Source organism: Neofelis nebulosa, chromosome 3 (assembly GCF_028018385.1).
Source record: "Neofelis nebulosa isolate mNeoNeb1 chromosome 3, mNeoNeb1.pri, whole genome shotgun sequence".
Classification (NCBI taxonomy): Eukaryota; Metazoa; Chordata; class Mammalia; order Carnivora; family Felidae; genus Neofelis; species Neofelis nebulosa.
The window spans coordinates 22,200,982-22,216,236 of NC_080784.1; the positions used below are offsets into that span (position 1 = coordinate 22,200,982).

At 41.6% G+C, this 15,255-nt stretch overlaps 1 long non-coding RNA gene across 1 annotated transcript; it reads left to right on the forward strand.

Annotated features, from left to right (window-relative positions):
• Window positions 1–425: 425 nt before the first annotated feature.
• LOC131506456 (uncharacterized) lies at window positions 426–14,147 on the forward strand. Its single transcript, XR_009258947.1, has 5 exons — window positions 426–504; window positions 9,445–9,572; window positions 10,099–10,247; window positions 12,766–12,848; window positions 14,040–14,147. It is a non-coding gene; the product is annotated as an uncharacterized LOC131506456 (long non-coding RNA).
• The last annotated feature ends 1,108 nt before the right edge of the window (window positions 14,148–15,255 follow it).

Genomic DNA, 15,255 nt, shown 5'->3' on the forward strand with positions numbered 1-15,255 from the left:
ATCCTTACCAGGCCTCTGCCTAGATGCTCTGCCCACTCAGTAGTTTATGAAAGTCATTCACCTCCAAAATTTCAAAATCTCTATTATCAGACCCTGTTCCCACACAGGAAACTTGATTTTCCTCTTCTGTCTCCAGTCAAGTACTTTGAACCACTCCCCCGGATTCTGTAGTCCCCAGTCTCAAATCTATTTTACTATCATTGTTAAGACTCCAAATCTTCCTCCTTCTTCCAGAGCCAGATTAAAATGTCCACTTGCTTCCTTTCAGAGTGTGAATCAAGAATAACGTGGCAACCAAGCCTGGGGAGCCATGGACCCATCCTGAGTCTTGGGCCACCATTCATGCTGTCTATCCTCTACCACCCTTAAGTCATCTTTTGAGCAAAACCACGCACCAGAAACGTTATTAGGTCACTGGCTTGATAGTTTCTCTTTGCTTCCAGAAGTGTTCTAGGAGGGAAACATTGCATCTTTGAAGTGTAAAGTCGATTTTATTACTCTCAGGTGTGTGAGAAATGGATTGTATTGATATTGCTATTAGGATATGGTCCGTGATAAATACTGCCTCCGAAATTTACAAGGACAGAAAGGAAGGAAGTTGAGATCTGGATGCATTCCTTTACTTAGGATTTTTTCCCCCATCCTTCTTAGAGCGGTCAGCAAAAATATTGATGATCCTTTTTCATTACTTTCTTAAACTAAACTTAAATCCTTTTGTAAGTTATCAGTCCGTGACATCAGTGACGCTAGTGTTCATTAGCACTTTTATAATAGTGGCCAAGATACTCCCCGTGGGAGAATGGTAGCCTGCCCAAACCACATGTTGTTTCCGGACACAGGTAAAATAAAAGCCATTTTAGAAAGGGAACCTGGCTCAGGGAATGCGGTTACAAAGTAGTGCCAAGAGACACTTTGGCTCCCAGAGATCGACAGTTTGCAGTTAGCACGAAATGGAATGGAATATGATGAAAGATAACTGCAAAGGCTTAAGAAATAGGTGGTTGATTGGGTCAACACATTGAGGAAACTGTGAAGCGGGAAAAACTGGCAAACTTGGCCTTTCAAGCGCTCTAGGATCTCTATGGTGGTATTCACCTATCTCACCACTAGATGGCAGGCGCACACCAAGGCGGTATTCACCTGTCTCACCACTAGATGGCAGGCGCACACCAAGCCGTGCGGCTCAGAATTTTTCAGATTTCAATAGCAGCGACCCTTAGCTTCACCAAGGCAATTATCAATTACGAATTTAACTTCAGTGCACAATTGTAACTAATTATAATTATATTTTAATTCCACAATGTATGTGATACTTTGGTGGCTAATGATTAATTACTAAAAAAACAATATTTGGAAAATTGAAAAGAAGTAAGAGAACATTTTTCTGTATAGCGAAGTCATTTTGATCATGCTTACTTACACTTCTTTACAGTTTGTGCTAGGGTTAATTTTTTTTTAGAAATAGATCAAAAGTTTTCACCTAAGTGAATGCTGGGGCCTACACTAACTTCCCTCCCTTGCCCCCAAATGGGAAGAAGGCAGTGTCTGTGAATCCAAAAGGTAGGCAGACATTTACACCTCATGGGCTGGCAGCATCTTTAAGGAGTGACACAAAGACAAAGCTTCAATTAGACATTACTTGATGTGGCCATTGTGGAGTTGAAAGGTCAGTGGCTAGCAGACCAAGGGCAACAGAATCCCGCATTGTGCTGGCAAGTGTCCAGTGCCATCAGGGCAAGTAATGGCATCCTCCGCAGACTGTTCTTGATGGCAGGATCTTGGCCACGCATCAGATTCTTTGCTAACTCAAGCTTCATTCTTCAGGCTTCCTGTTGATTCTGCGGGGGGTGGGGGGGTCCGTAGACACGCAAAAACATTTTCGTGTGTGTGTGAGTCAACTGGCACTGACTTGTGTTTGCAACCAGGAGTGTTGACGGGATCAGTTTTAATTTTATTCTGTATCCTGTTTCTTAAAGGATCAGTTTCAGCTCATGGACGCTGAGGCACTATGAGAAATTAGGGATACAGGAAGTGGGGACAGAGGAACCTCCTTGGTGCCTTTCAAGTCATAGTGGCTAGACCTGCACTGTCCAATAAGTAGCTGCTAGCCATATGTAGCTCTTCAAACTTAAATTAATTTAAATAAAATAAAAATTAAAAATTCTATTTTCTCAGTCATAGTAGCCACGTTTCAAGTGCCCGCAGTCATTTCTATCTAGCAGCAACTGTACTGGACAGTGAAGGTCTAGAACATTTCCTTCATCAAAGGAAGTTCCACTGGATATAACTGACTAGACATTTTATCTTGTCTGAATATTCATGAGTCGGGCTTTAGATTTATAAATGCAGCAAACAAAAAAGTTCCCTCTCTAATTAAAGAAACAAAAAAATGAAGGGTAGCAAAAAGTTGAAAACATTTTTAGGCTCACAATATTAGGAGCTTTCTTTCTTTTTAAAAAAAATTCTTTTAGTGTTTATTTTTAGAGAGAGAGAGAGAGAGAGACCATGCACAAGTGGGGGAAGGGCAGAGAGAGAGGGAGACACAGAATCCAAAGCAGGCTCTAGGCTCCGAGCTGTCAACACAGAGCCCGAGGTGGGGCTGGAACCCAGGAGCTGGGAGATCATGACCTGAGCTGAAGTCGGATGCTTAATTAACCAACTGAGCCATCCAGGCACCCCTAGGAGCTTTCTTTCTTTGAAGATGTAAGTTTAAAGATAAGGAGCCAGAAGGATCATAACAGAGGGGGAAGAGGTAACACTAGATATTCTTCAATCTGAAGCTTGTATACAAATGATTGCTTTCAAAAGATACGCAGGGAGAAACTTATCAGAATACTGTACTCAAATTCCTATACAAAAAACTGAATCTTGGATTTAGCTTTTCAGCCAAGGGTGCTTGAAGATATAGCTTCCACACTAAGGAAAACTCCAACCTGTCTGTCTTCATCCACTGGGCATCAGGACCCTTTGTCTTTTGTTGGTTGAGCAGATAATCATTGGGTTGCTCAAAGAATTGCCTATATTCAGCTCTGTCTTTGTCAAGCTGTAGGGAAGATTTAATGTGTCTTGCCCAGTGGTCTGTACAAACCCACATTAGCTCTGGTTCAAGACACCCTCTTCTCCATAAATAAATAAGTAAATAAATAAATATTAATTTAAAAAATATTTAATGTTTACTATTGAGAAGCATTTTTAGGTGTTGTGCAAAGACTTTAAATGTAACTTGAAGATCAAGCTCGGAGTGTGGTTTCTAATTGTGGAAAGGAAAAAAATTAACCAGGTTTTTTTTGGGCTATGAAAAGAACAGGGAAAACGACTAATAAATATTTAATGATGACATTTAACAAAAAAAGGCATGTTGGCTCAGATTTGTAGTAGAAAAATTTTGATCATCAGGGGTTCTTCCAACAGCTAGAATTTATCCAGTGTAAATTATGCTTTATGCCTCAGGATCTTTGAGTCTACAATTATTTCAAGGATACTTAGACACTCCATATTCTGAATTTCTTTGGATTATTTCACTGGTTGATAACACTTTTCTCTGTTTGCTCACATGTCAGTCTCTTTGATAACGGATCATGCTATGAAATGCTAGCTTCGTGGTGGAATATCAATGACTTTTATATCTGGAATATGAAGTGATGTAAGTTTTTGTTCCTCAAACACTCAAAATAGTGGTTGAGGGTTCAAAGTCCAAATGATCAGAGATCTTGGATTTTATGCTTTGAGCCAAATAATAAGCTAGGATAACAAATGTTCATTCTTTTAAGCATTCCCTTGAATATTTTTAATGGATAGAAATATTTTTAATAGATAGATAAGTTAAATTGGACTTTATTTATATATGATGTGATAATGAAACTTTTCCAGTGGTAAAGATAGTGACCTATAGGAATTTATAATTATTCTTTAATTAGAAGCATCTCAGATACAATAAACTACACATATTTGAATACAGATTCCAGTGACTTAAACTAATGTTATAAACATCAATTTTCCATTATTTTGTTAAATATAGCAAGCACTTCCTCCAACACTGGAATAAAATATCTGGTTTGGCTGAAAGTACTAATTAATTTTCTTTATAAAAAGGTCAGTTATAACTACAACCCTTAGAAAATAGCTGGAGTTTCCGATATGTTTACAAAATTTAAATATCATGAAACTGTTGAAGCTGCTTAAATATCAGCCGTGAACTTTTCAAAATTCATGTAGTGTATTATTTAACAAATGTTTATTGATTGCCTACTGTATGCTCAGGTACTGGGGATATTTAAACTAAATAACATGGTCTCTAGCTTCAAGGAGCTTATGGGTTAATGTTTATTTTTGAGAGACAGAGAGCGAGCATGAGTGAGGGAGGGGCAGAGAAAGAGGGGACACAGAATCTGAAGCACGTTCCAGGCTCTGAGCTGTCAGCACAGAGCCTGATGCGAGGCTCAAACACAAGGACTGCAAGATTATGACCTGAGCCAAAGTCGGACGCTCAACCAACTGAGCCACCCAGGTGCCCCTTGGAGCTTATGGACCAATGTGAGACCAATGTAAAAGTACTTTCAATAATGATCTAACTGTACATTTAGTACTGGGCCAAGCACATCGTGCCTGGAATGTGCCTAGAAGAGTAACAAAAACGGAATTTGTGCTAAAGTGGAAAGGATAAGGAAGAGTTTGCATCACGGAGAAATGAAGGGATGGTTTTCTCGCACAGGGAATGCCTTCTTCTCTTGAGAGGCCTATTTTGGGAACTAGAAAGGAAGGGAATAGATTAGTCATGATCCAGCCAGAAAAGCAAAACCCACACCAGGTAGTTCAGTGGGAGGAACTTAATATGGGAAATTAAATTTAAAAAATGTTAGAAGATTGAAAGAGCAACCATGGTGAAGTGAGACAAACACAAGACTGGCAACCGCAGGAGGTCACTTGCTCCCCAGACCAAGGGGAAGGTGGTGGTGCTACGGCCCACGATGATGGGTCGCCTGGTAAATACCGGGGGCCACTGAGGTGATGTAGCCACTGCTGGGGGCACAGTGGAGGGAGGGAGAAGAGAGAGAGAGAATGAGGGGGAGAGAGAAACACGAAATTTAGTTACAAGCCAGATGGCAAGGGAGCCTGGAGAACCTTGGTTTGCAGAACAGTGCCCTGAGCATAAAGCAAAACAGAAGAAGGATGAGGAATAATCTAAGACCAGACAGGCCACTGACCAACAGAAGGGAGCTTAGAGTAGAGGAACAGTCAAAGATAAAGTAGGTGTCAGCTCATTAAGACAAAAGAAAAAGAGGGCACCCGGCGGGGGGGAGGTGGCTAAATTGCTTGAGCGTCCGACTTGGGTTCAATCGTGATCCCATGGTGTGTGAGTTTGAGTCCTGCACCAGGCTCACTGCTGTCACCCTGTCAGCTTCAGATCCTCTGTCCCCCTCTGTTTCTTCCCCTCCCCAGCTTGTGCTCTCTGTCTCTCTCTCTCTCAAAAAATAAATAAAACATTAAAAAAAAGAAAAGAAAAAGATATTGGGATGCTTGGATGGCTCAGTCAGTTGAGTGTCCAACTCTTGATTTCGGCTCAGGTCAGGATCCCAGGGTCATGGGACTGAGCCCCGTGTTGGGCTCCATTCTGAGTGAGGAGCCTGCTTAAGATTTTCTCTTTCTCTCTCCCTCTGCCCCTCTCTCCTGCTTACACACACACACACACACACACACACACACACCTTTCTCTGTCAAATTAAAAAAAAAAAAAAAAGGTCTTGTATGCTATTCAGAATTTGAATTTTTCCTAATAGCCACTAGAGAGCTTTCGAATAATTTAAAGCAAGAGAACAAACTCTGGGTATGAATTCGAGTTCTGCCACTTACTAGCTCTTTGATAGGAGAACAAGATGCTTAATTTACATTAGAGACATAATTCTGAAAGCACTGTAGGGGATAAAGTGGAAAGACAGAAAAGAAAAGATTAGAAACCCTTGTTCTCGACCCCTTGCAAGAAAATAAAATCCTGACCTGGGACCATGGCAAAGGGGATGGAGAGGAGGGGAAAGAGTCTAGGAAAAGCCAGAGGGATCTGAATAGGAAAGAGCAGATTTCCTAGATTTTGGAGTCTGCAGAAAGGAAATCTGGGAGAAGGCCCAAGGGATGGACAGGTTCATAACCCCCACTAGGCTCATCATACACCATAGCAGGGCCCGAATCCATTTTTGAACTTCCGAGATCTTGATTTTCAGAATCCCTCTTCATGACCTCCAGTCTCCACTCGACTGCAGTCACTGAGGAAGAAAATGGCTCTGGCTGCCTCCACTGCCATTCACCGTGACTTCTGAGAAGATGTTGTTTCTAAGTAACGTGCATAAAAGATCACAGAGTTAGAAAGGTGGAAATGGTTACTTCTTTCTCCTTTGGAGATGCCGACACATCACCACTCCACGTAGGTAACTTAGGGCATCTGTGAGGTTTTCTTTGGAGATTTTATCTGAGTTACACCTTCGTGTATAACGCTTCACACTCTGGTCCGGTTTGGTGTCGTTTAGGTTTGCTGCTCACTCAGTGTTAGGGGTGCAGCTTTGAAAAGTCACTTCCTTGTCCTCTGTGTTTTCGATGAAAAAGCAGAAGCAGTAAAGAGATCAGACAACTTGCCCAAGGTCATGCTGTGCTATCCGAGAACCTGAGTCAAGGACCCAGGCCGCCTGACTCCCAGCCTGCTGTTGTTTGCTGTCCGCTGCGAGTATAGAGTATAAAGGAACCGCCTTGGTGTCTTTAAAACTCCACACGTCGCTAGTTTAATTTAAGAAGCGAAGCCCCGGAAGTTAAAGGTCACAGGGGAACCAGTAAAATGCCATTGCTAGATTCTATTTAAAGAATATTAAATATGCCTGGGATAGGAAATATAGTCAGGTAGAAGATCTAACCTAGCAAAAGTGGAAGAATCACTTAGGGGCTGAGATGCTGTTGGCATTTTGGGCAAGACAGTTTATTCATTGCGCGGGGCTGTTCTGAGCACTGCGGCTCATTCAGCATCCCTGGTCCCATTGCTCCCTAAATGCCAGAACCAACGCTCCTAGACATTCTGACGAAACCATCCTCTCCCTGGAGACACTACCACCTTCAAGACAACCACCATTAGACTAAAGAATAGTACAGAAGCTTCTATCTTTATTTTTTATGTTTATTATTTATTTTTTCAGAGAGGGAGAGACAGAGACAGAGTGTGAGCAGAGGAGGGGCAGAGAGAGAGGGAGACACAGCATCTGAAGCAGGCTCCAGGCTCTGAGCTGTCAGCACAGAGCCCGACGTGGGGCTCGAACTCATGGCCCATAAGACCATGACGTGAGCCTCCATCTTGACCGACTGAGCCACCCAGGCACCCCCAGAAGTTCCTATCTTAAACAGATAGTGGAATGTAGGATTACTTTACCATAATGTCCATTTGCATAGAAAAAGAGTACATTTATGTTAAACTATATAATGAAATATCCTCATTTGGAAGAACGTTAAGTTTATTTCCAGAGACATCGAAGAAAAGATGAAGTTTTATCATGTTTGCATTGCATGAGTGTGGTCATATCTCAGGCCAGATATTAGAAATATAACGGAAGTACCTGGGTTAAAGAGTTCCGTTAGCTTCAGGCGGTTGCTCCAAAAAATCTGGGTGCGAATTCCGGTTTTGCCACTTACTAGCTGTTTGATCTTAAGCAAGTTACTGAAATTCTTCGACCTTTCTTAAGGATATTTCTTGTTTTCTCAACAAAAAAGATGGAAAAGCAACACGTGAAAGTCCTTTAATAAATCCAGTCATTCATCCACTCATTAAAGTTTGATGAGTTCCTGAGTTTGAGGTATTGTGATAGGTGATGATACATGGTGAGCCAAAAAACCACACCAAACACAACAAAGAACCTGCCTTAATGAAGTTTATAATACAGCTAAAGAAAATGTCCACGTTTGCAGCTGCTTTTTGAATGGGGATAACTTTATTTAGGAGGTTCACTGGTGTGTACATCATCAAAAATATCCCGCTGGTTTGTATACTGTGTAAACGCACATAAAACCTGTTCAAGACATGTACTTCCAGATTCAAGAATTGATTTGGATGCCATGACCTACGATGTGGGCCGTCTGTTTGTGTCCAGAAGTGAAACTATTCATAACCCGTGTGGTATCTGGACATGTTCATTTGAACAATTGGATGTCATAATGTATATTCCTCAAACTTCGAAGTCCATTTTTAGTATAAAAGCATAAATTTTACGCAAGATCTTTGGGATCTTCCCACCAAAGCAGGGCATCGTCCAGCTACTTTAAATAATCTCCCATGCCGGGTATTTCCATTTGCCCTTTCAGTTCCATTCTCTACCCTTCTTTGTGTTATGGGTGGCTCACCTTTTAAGATTTATAATCAAGGGACTCCTTCAAACTCTGGATTCTTGTTGGCTCAATCAGTCAGAGGCAGGCAGGTGATGGAGAGGGCCAGAGAATAAAGGGGATGCGGGTTAGTATTTGCTTCACTTCCCAGATGTATGAAGATCACAGCTTCTGTGACTAAAGCTACCCCCACTCTTTGTCTCATCAGACCTGGGGCAGGGCTAGTACCCAACTCCCTGGGGTGCTCGACTGTACTCTGTTGTTTTCTTTTAGTAGATTCTTCTCAGTTACCACTCTTGAGTATGTTCTCTTCCCTACCTCTTCCACCACTGATATGACCCTTTGCAAGACTGTCTATGAATCTCAGTGGTCTATTTTTTGCTGCATAAAAAAAGGACACAAATGCCCACTGAATTCTCACTTAGAAAGTCAGTATTATGTTTAATTGCCTCTTGCAAAATAAAAAATCATAGACTTAGACATTACCGAAAAATACGTAACAGAAAATTTGGAGACAGAGAAAGACAGAAATCTCCCATGATATCACCAACTACCACGACCATTATTGTTATTTTAGCATGTTCTCATCCGGTCTCTCTTTGGTGCATATTTTTCCAACATACAATTTTGTGTTCTTTCATAAATTTATCACAAGTATTTTTCATATTACTCCATGGCCTTCAGAATGATTTTAAACAGTTCTGCAGTATTCTATTCTGTAGAAATACTATAATTCATCAAAGCATTCCTCTGTTGCTGAACATTTAGGTATGTTTTCTAAGTTCTCACTGGTATAACATAACATAAAGCTTACCCAGCTCACACACTATTTCCCTTATATTTTGTTATTTTCTTTGGATAGATTCCCAGAGATGAAATGAAATGAAAAAGTCAACTTTGAAAAATTATGCAGCTGTAGTAACTTTAAATATGTCCACAAATTCTTTGATATTCCTCCCTTCAGGAAGTGGAAGCTAATTCTCCTCTTGAGTATAGACTGGACTCACTTATAACGAATAGAATAAAGCAGAATTGATGGTAGAAAACTTCAAAACCTAGGTAAAAAAGTCACCATGACGTTCTCCTCTCTCTCAGATCAGCCCTATGGAGAGACCCATGTAGCAGGGGACAAAGCCTCCATTGAACAGCCATGAGAGAGAGCCTTCTTGGAAGCGGCTACTCTGGCTTCAGCCATGCCCACAGTGTCTCAGCAGATGTCCAAGGTAGAGAAGGTCTTATCTCCAAGACATTCATGAGTATGGCATTTGAATAGAGAGAAGCCAATAAGATACATAGGAGAGCCACAACGTTTTAAAGAGAAATCTACTCATAGAAACACTACTGGAGACAGAGATAGTAGTAGTGCAAAGGGTCCTTTGGACTTCCAAATTGCTTTAAGTTGGACACCTTGGAGGAAATCACATAGCTGCACATGTATATTACACTCCGAGGGATGACTAAGATGACAGAACCAAGAGCCCAGAGAGCAGCCCAGGGCTGTAGAGAAATTATTCCTGGGCAGGAAGAAGACTGAATCTTAATGAAGGACCTTCCAGCCTTTCAGCAAGGCTACAAACCACTGACTCCTTTATTCTTCCCAGCTTCCCCCCTTTTAAGCAAGAATGTCTTGTTTAAATGGTTATCCTGTCTCTGTTCCACCATTGTATACTGGGTGTGTGTGTGTGTGTGTGTGTGTGTGTGTGTGTGGCAGGGGCAGGTAACTTGTCTCTGTTCTTCACACATCTTCAGGTTGAGAGAAGCTCTACTGAAGGACTGTACCCAAGGAGCCTCATCCATACCAGAAACTAATTTAGATGATGAGATTCTGGAGTTTGAGCTGACGCACTAGATTTTGTGGACCTTATGAAGAGTGCGTATATTTTACATGTAGGAAGAATGTAAGTAATTTGTGGACAGAGGATGGACTGTGGTATTTTTAAATGTATCCCCTCAAGAGGTAGAGTCCAATCCCCCCCCCCTTCATGCGAGTGTCCATGGACTTAATGACTCCTTTCTAATGACTAGAATAAAGTAGAAGTGAGAGAGGGAAACTTGTACAACTAGGTTGTGCAAGCCCCTGTGCCTCTTTCTCGGTTATTCTGGGAGAAGTTAGCTGCCGTGGCATGAGCAGCTGAATGGAGTGGTCCACGTGGCAAGAAACAAGAGTCCTCCAAGAGAGCCATGTGCGTGAGCTTTCCTGGAAGTCAATCCTCCAGTTGCAGTCATGCCTTCAGATGACTAGTCCTAGCTCACAGCTTGATTGCAACCTTGTGAGAGACCCTGGGGCTGGATCACCCAGCTAAGCTGCTCCCGAATCTCCCACTCTCAGGAACTGTGTGAGATATTAAATGTTTTCTTAGGATTCTGCACTTTGGGTACTGTGCCTGGCAGCAATAGATAACTAATATAGCACAAGGGGAAATATTCTTTTGTAGCATTTGTCAAATAAGTTCAAATATGAGGCACTTAGCGAACTTCCCAATCTCAGATAATCATGGCAAATTATTGCCCCTTGAGGTACAGGGAAAAAGCCAGTGAGACACAGAGGGAAAGTAAAGAGGAAGATAAAAGAAGAGAGGACTAAAAGAAGGAATAAAAGAAAAAATAGCAAGAGAAGGACACAGGAAAGGTGTCCATATTTCCTAGTTTACTCAGGACAGTCCCAGTTTGTAGTGTTGTCCTAATACAATTATAACTAGAATCTCCTTTCACTTTCAAGGGTCTTGGTTTGAAGGATAAATTATATGACTCTAGCTAGAGGCCAATATTTCAGTCTTCCATTCTCACTGTTTTTTTGCCTTAATATTCTATCTGTTTCCCATGGCTTCCCATGTTGCCCCAGCCTCTTTCCAGTCTGTTCTGATACTAGCCCAGAGTCCTAACTTTCCCACCAAACCACAGCCTGTCACTGGCACCAGCTCCAGGAGTTAGAGGTCACCTCTGTCCACTCCCTCGTGTTCTTTCATCACAGTAAGCAGTTTGTCACAGCAGCAAAGAGATCAGTGTAGGAACTAGACAAGGGTCTGGATCTTGGTTGTATACCTGCTGGGGGAATTACTTAACTTCTTTAAGCCTCAGATATAAGCTTCAAAATAGAATATTATCTACTATCTTATAGGGATGTGGAAGATGTTAATGGGATTGTGTACATAATGTGCTTAGCACAGTGCCTGACATATATATGCTGGGCACTGTACCTTTAAGCATTTTATATGCATAATATATTTGACGAATATATGTTAGTTATAATCTTAACTTACTGTCACAGAAAACAAAGTCATCTCATTGAGGCTGAAGCACCTTAGGTGTCGGGACATGTATTTTACTGGGGAACCCTCAAGTACATGAGTACTTGTATTTATTAGTTTTAATGTTAGAAGGCAGAGACATGGTTAGGAAATGTGTTTAGGAGTAAAGTAAAAGTCAGGCAAAGACTATATTTGCTTTTCAGGCTTGATATGTTTTACTTTGCTCATTCATTCATTCATTCATACATTTATCCACTTGTTCTTTCAACAAAGATATATTAGTTATCTACCAGATCACACGCACGATGCTAACCACAGGATTGAGCAATGCTTTGCAACAAGAATAAAGCTGTATTCCCACTTCTTCCAGGAAAACATTACATTTAAAAAAGGTGTTATGTGGGAATATGAGTGACTAGTGATCTGAAGCCAAATTAAAAAATATATACACACACACACACACACGTATGTTTTTCAGGGTGACTAGATTTTATTTTAAATTAGTTTTGAGCAATAGAAGCAATTTGCTGCTATAAAAAGGAATGGGTTTTAGCTTTTGACTTGATTTTTTTTTAAACTAAGAGTGGGAAAATGCAAATTATGTGAATATATAATTCGGAATCCTGGTGATGGGAGCAGAAGGAGCTGACAGGAAGACAGAATTCTTTTTTTTTTTTTTTTGCCATAGGCAATCCTTTTCTCTGTTTTTAGGAAAAAAGAAAACTAGTAGACAGAAATAGTCCTAGGCACATGGATTATATATTTCATATGCATAGCATAAAATATTCAGTAAAGTTAAGTAGGTGTCTGAAAACCAAGAAACTTTCAATACATGAAGGTGACGACAACAATTAAAGTAGGATGCCTTCAACCTATATGGTAGGTTTAAGGCATTTGGCAATATCACTTTGTTTTCATTTTTAAAAATATATTTTCTTTTCACTATTTTTAATTCCCTTTGATAATGAGCACCGCTTTATACTTTTCAATAGCCCATGGATTTTTACCTCTGTGTTCATCTTCAAGGTCAAGTTTATGAACATGCTACAAATAAGCTAACTGTAAACGAGTTAGGGATGTTTTTTAGGAGTAACAATAACCAAAATTTATTAAGTGTTTGTTAAATTCAAAGCCGTACAGGCCATTTCCCCTCTAATTCTCACAACAGCCATGGGACTCCGCCGCTGTCATTGTCTTATCCCACATGTGAAAAAGGCATGGAAAGTGGAAGAACCTTGCTTGACTACAAAGGTAGGTGGTGACAGAGTCAGGATTTGAACCTGGGAGTCTGGCTCGAGACCCATGCTTAACCACACTATTTTGAATGGATGGGCTAAATGTTTTTCACCTGTTTATGGATATTTCCCAATTAGTCTCTTTTGAAAACGTTATATCTTCTTGGGTTCTCTTTTAAGTCCTTGCCCTTGTCTCTGTTCTATCCAAGGATCATTTAACCTGATAAATATGCAAGTCCGCACCTGTCTGCATGATGCACTGACTCATTCATTTAGCTGAAAGGTAGAAGCCAAATTGGTTTTTAAAAATACATAGGAATCTAATTGAAAAATTTCATGAATCACCTTAATGAGAAACCAGTAGCAGAATCTCAAGTACAGAGAGCCTCAGACAATTGCCTTTTAAAAGCCCTGGTCAACTATACATATTCATCTTGAATGAAAATGCCTCTCTAGCAAGACATTGCATGGCAGTAGTAATTACTGAAGTTTAGGATGTGAAAACCATCTCAAGTGACTTAAATTATTGTTCCTTATTCTTCTGTGTTTGAACATCATGATGTGTCTCCTTAGTATTGAATAGTGAGGTGGCCAGTATTCTTTCCAGCACTGGGTAAATTAAAGACAAACAAAGTTGATAACATCTCGCTCTTATTTGTTCTTTATAAATTTACATTCTGCCGGATTTATAAGCTTCACTTTGTACCTTTTTCTTGAAGTGTATGTATTTATTTTGAGGGGGGGGGGTGCGGAAGAGGCAGAGAGAGAGGGAGAGAGAATCCCCAGCGGGCTCCCATGAACTGTGAGATCATGACCTGAGCCGAAATCAAGAGTAGGTCACTTGACCGACTAAGCCACCCAGGCGCTCCGACTTTGTACCTTTTGAGAACGCAGCCATTTGGAATTTGGTTGTTAAGGAGAGTCCCTAAGTTGTGTTGCTGAAATGTGAGGAATCCCTTCAGACGGTTCGCCGCAGCTCGCTGGGTGTCACTTCTCCCAGAGCGTAACACCCCGTGTTGCCCAACGCTGTGAGGGCATAAGCAGGCCGCTTATCATCCTGATGGCTTTTCTCCTGCCCTTTTTTCCTCATGGAAAGTCATTTTTCCCATTGGAATTTTGAGACAATCAATATCCACTTGCAAATAGCATAAACTATTTCTTTTTCTTCATTTGTTTCTTACCACCCTATATCCCACCAAACCCACAGATGCCTTTGCACACTGGCCCAAATTTCCACAAACCAGGGCAAGAATGGCTGCATAAATTTTGGACCCTTCTGCAAAATGAAAATGCAGAGCTTTTTGTTCAAAAAAAAAAAAAAATCCAGGAAAAAACTAAGGTAAAGCCTAAGTTTTTTTTCTTCCATGCTCTCTCTTGCTCAACTTGTCGTGATGTTTTCTGTGTGCTATTTCTGTCACGTCCAGTAAATAAAAATTAATAATGTTAAATTATTAACGTGGCTTTCACCGTTCTTCATATTCTGCAATGCCAGTTGTGAATGCAGCTATCAGAGCATTTAATGACCATGTGGAAACATCAAAATTACATAATTCCTATTTCATGGGACCCCTTCCACTTGGCCAGAAGAGGCATATCCAAGTTACTCAGGAAGGTTGAGGAGGAAGAGAGAGTTCATCCAGCACAAAGCAGGCTGAGGTAGACTCCTTCAGGCATCGAGACACTTGCAAGGTGAGCGTGGGCCTTCACGGGTGCCCTGAGACCTTCTCCCATGACTCCGGATGCACTTGCATTTGTCCAGGCCTGACGGCTGCCGGTCCCCTCTCGTGCCAGCTGCTGGACTGATGCGTCTCCACGCTTAGGTGGAGAGCACCCTGGCGAAGTCCAGACAGACGTCTCCGCTTTCCACAGGCCTGATACTTCAACCCGTGTGGATAGGCAACCCCCCAGGGGACTGCAGGCTCTGAGTTAGAAAACTGTAAGTACTTAGAGGAGGATTGGGTCAAAGGCTCGTCTCCACTGAGCTGTGGCCTCTGGCTGCCTGCCGGCTCCTGATGTCTCGTGGCACTGCCAGTTAGGGCAGGATGTCCCCCACCATCCTATGCCCCAAGGTTTTGCTGGATGCGGATGCCCCTCCCCATTTCTACCCGTACCTTCACCCTTGTCCCTGCCAGGGGGCTGGAGGTTAGGCAAACACTTGGGCAACGGTGGGGAGGGTGCGGCCGGGCAAGGCGGAAGATAGCCAAGAGCCCACCGTGGGGAGGCGGGGAGGAGGTGGGAAGGAGAACTGTGTGAGCGGAGGCTCCAAGCCCCCTGGGCAATCTCCGTTGTCTCAATAATTTCACCTATAAATCAAACATTCAAAGATAACATTATTAAGAATTCGAAGGTGGTGACCACAGAGCGTTAGACCTCAAATGTCCTGGGCTTTGTGCGGGGACACTGATCACATGACCATGAAATCA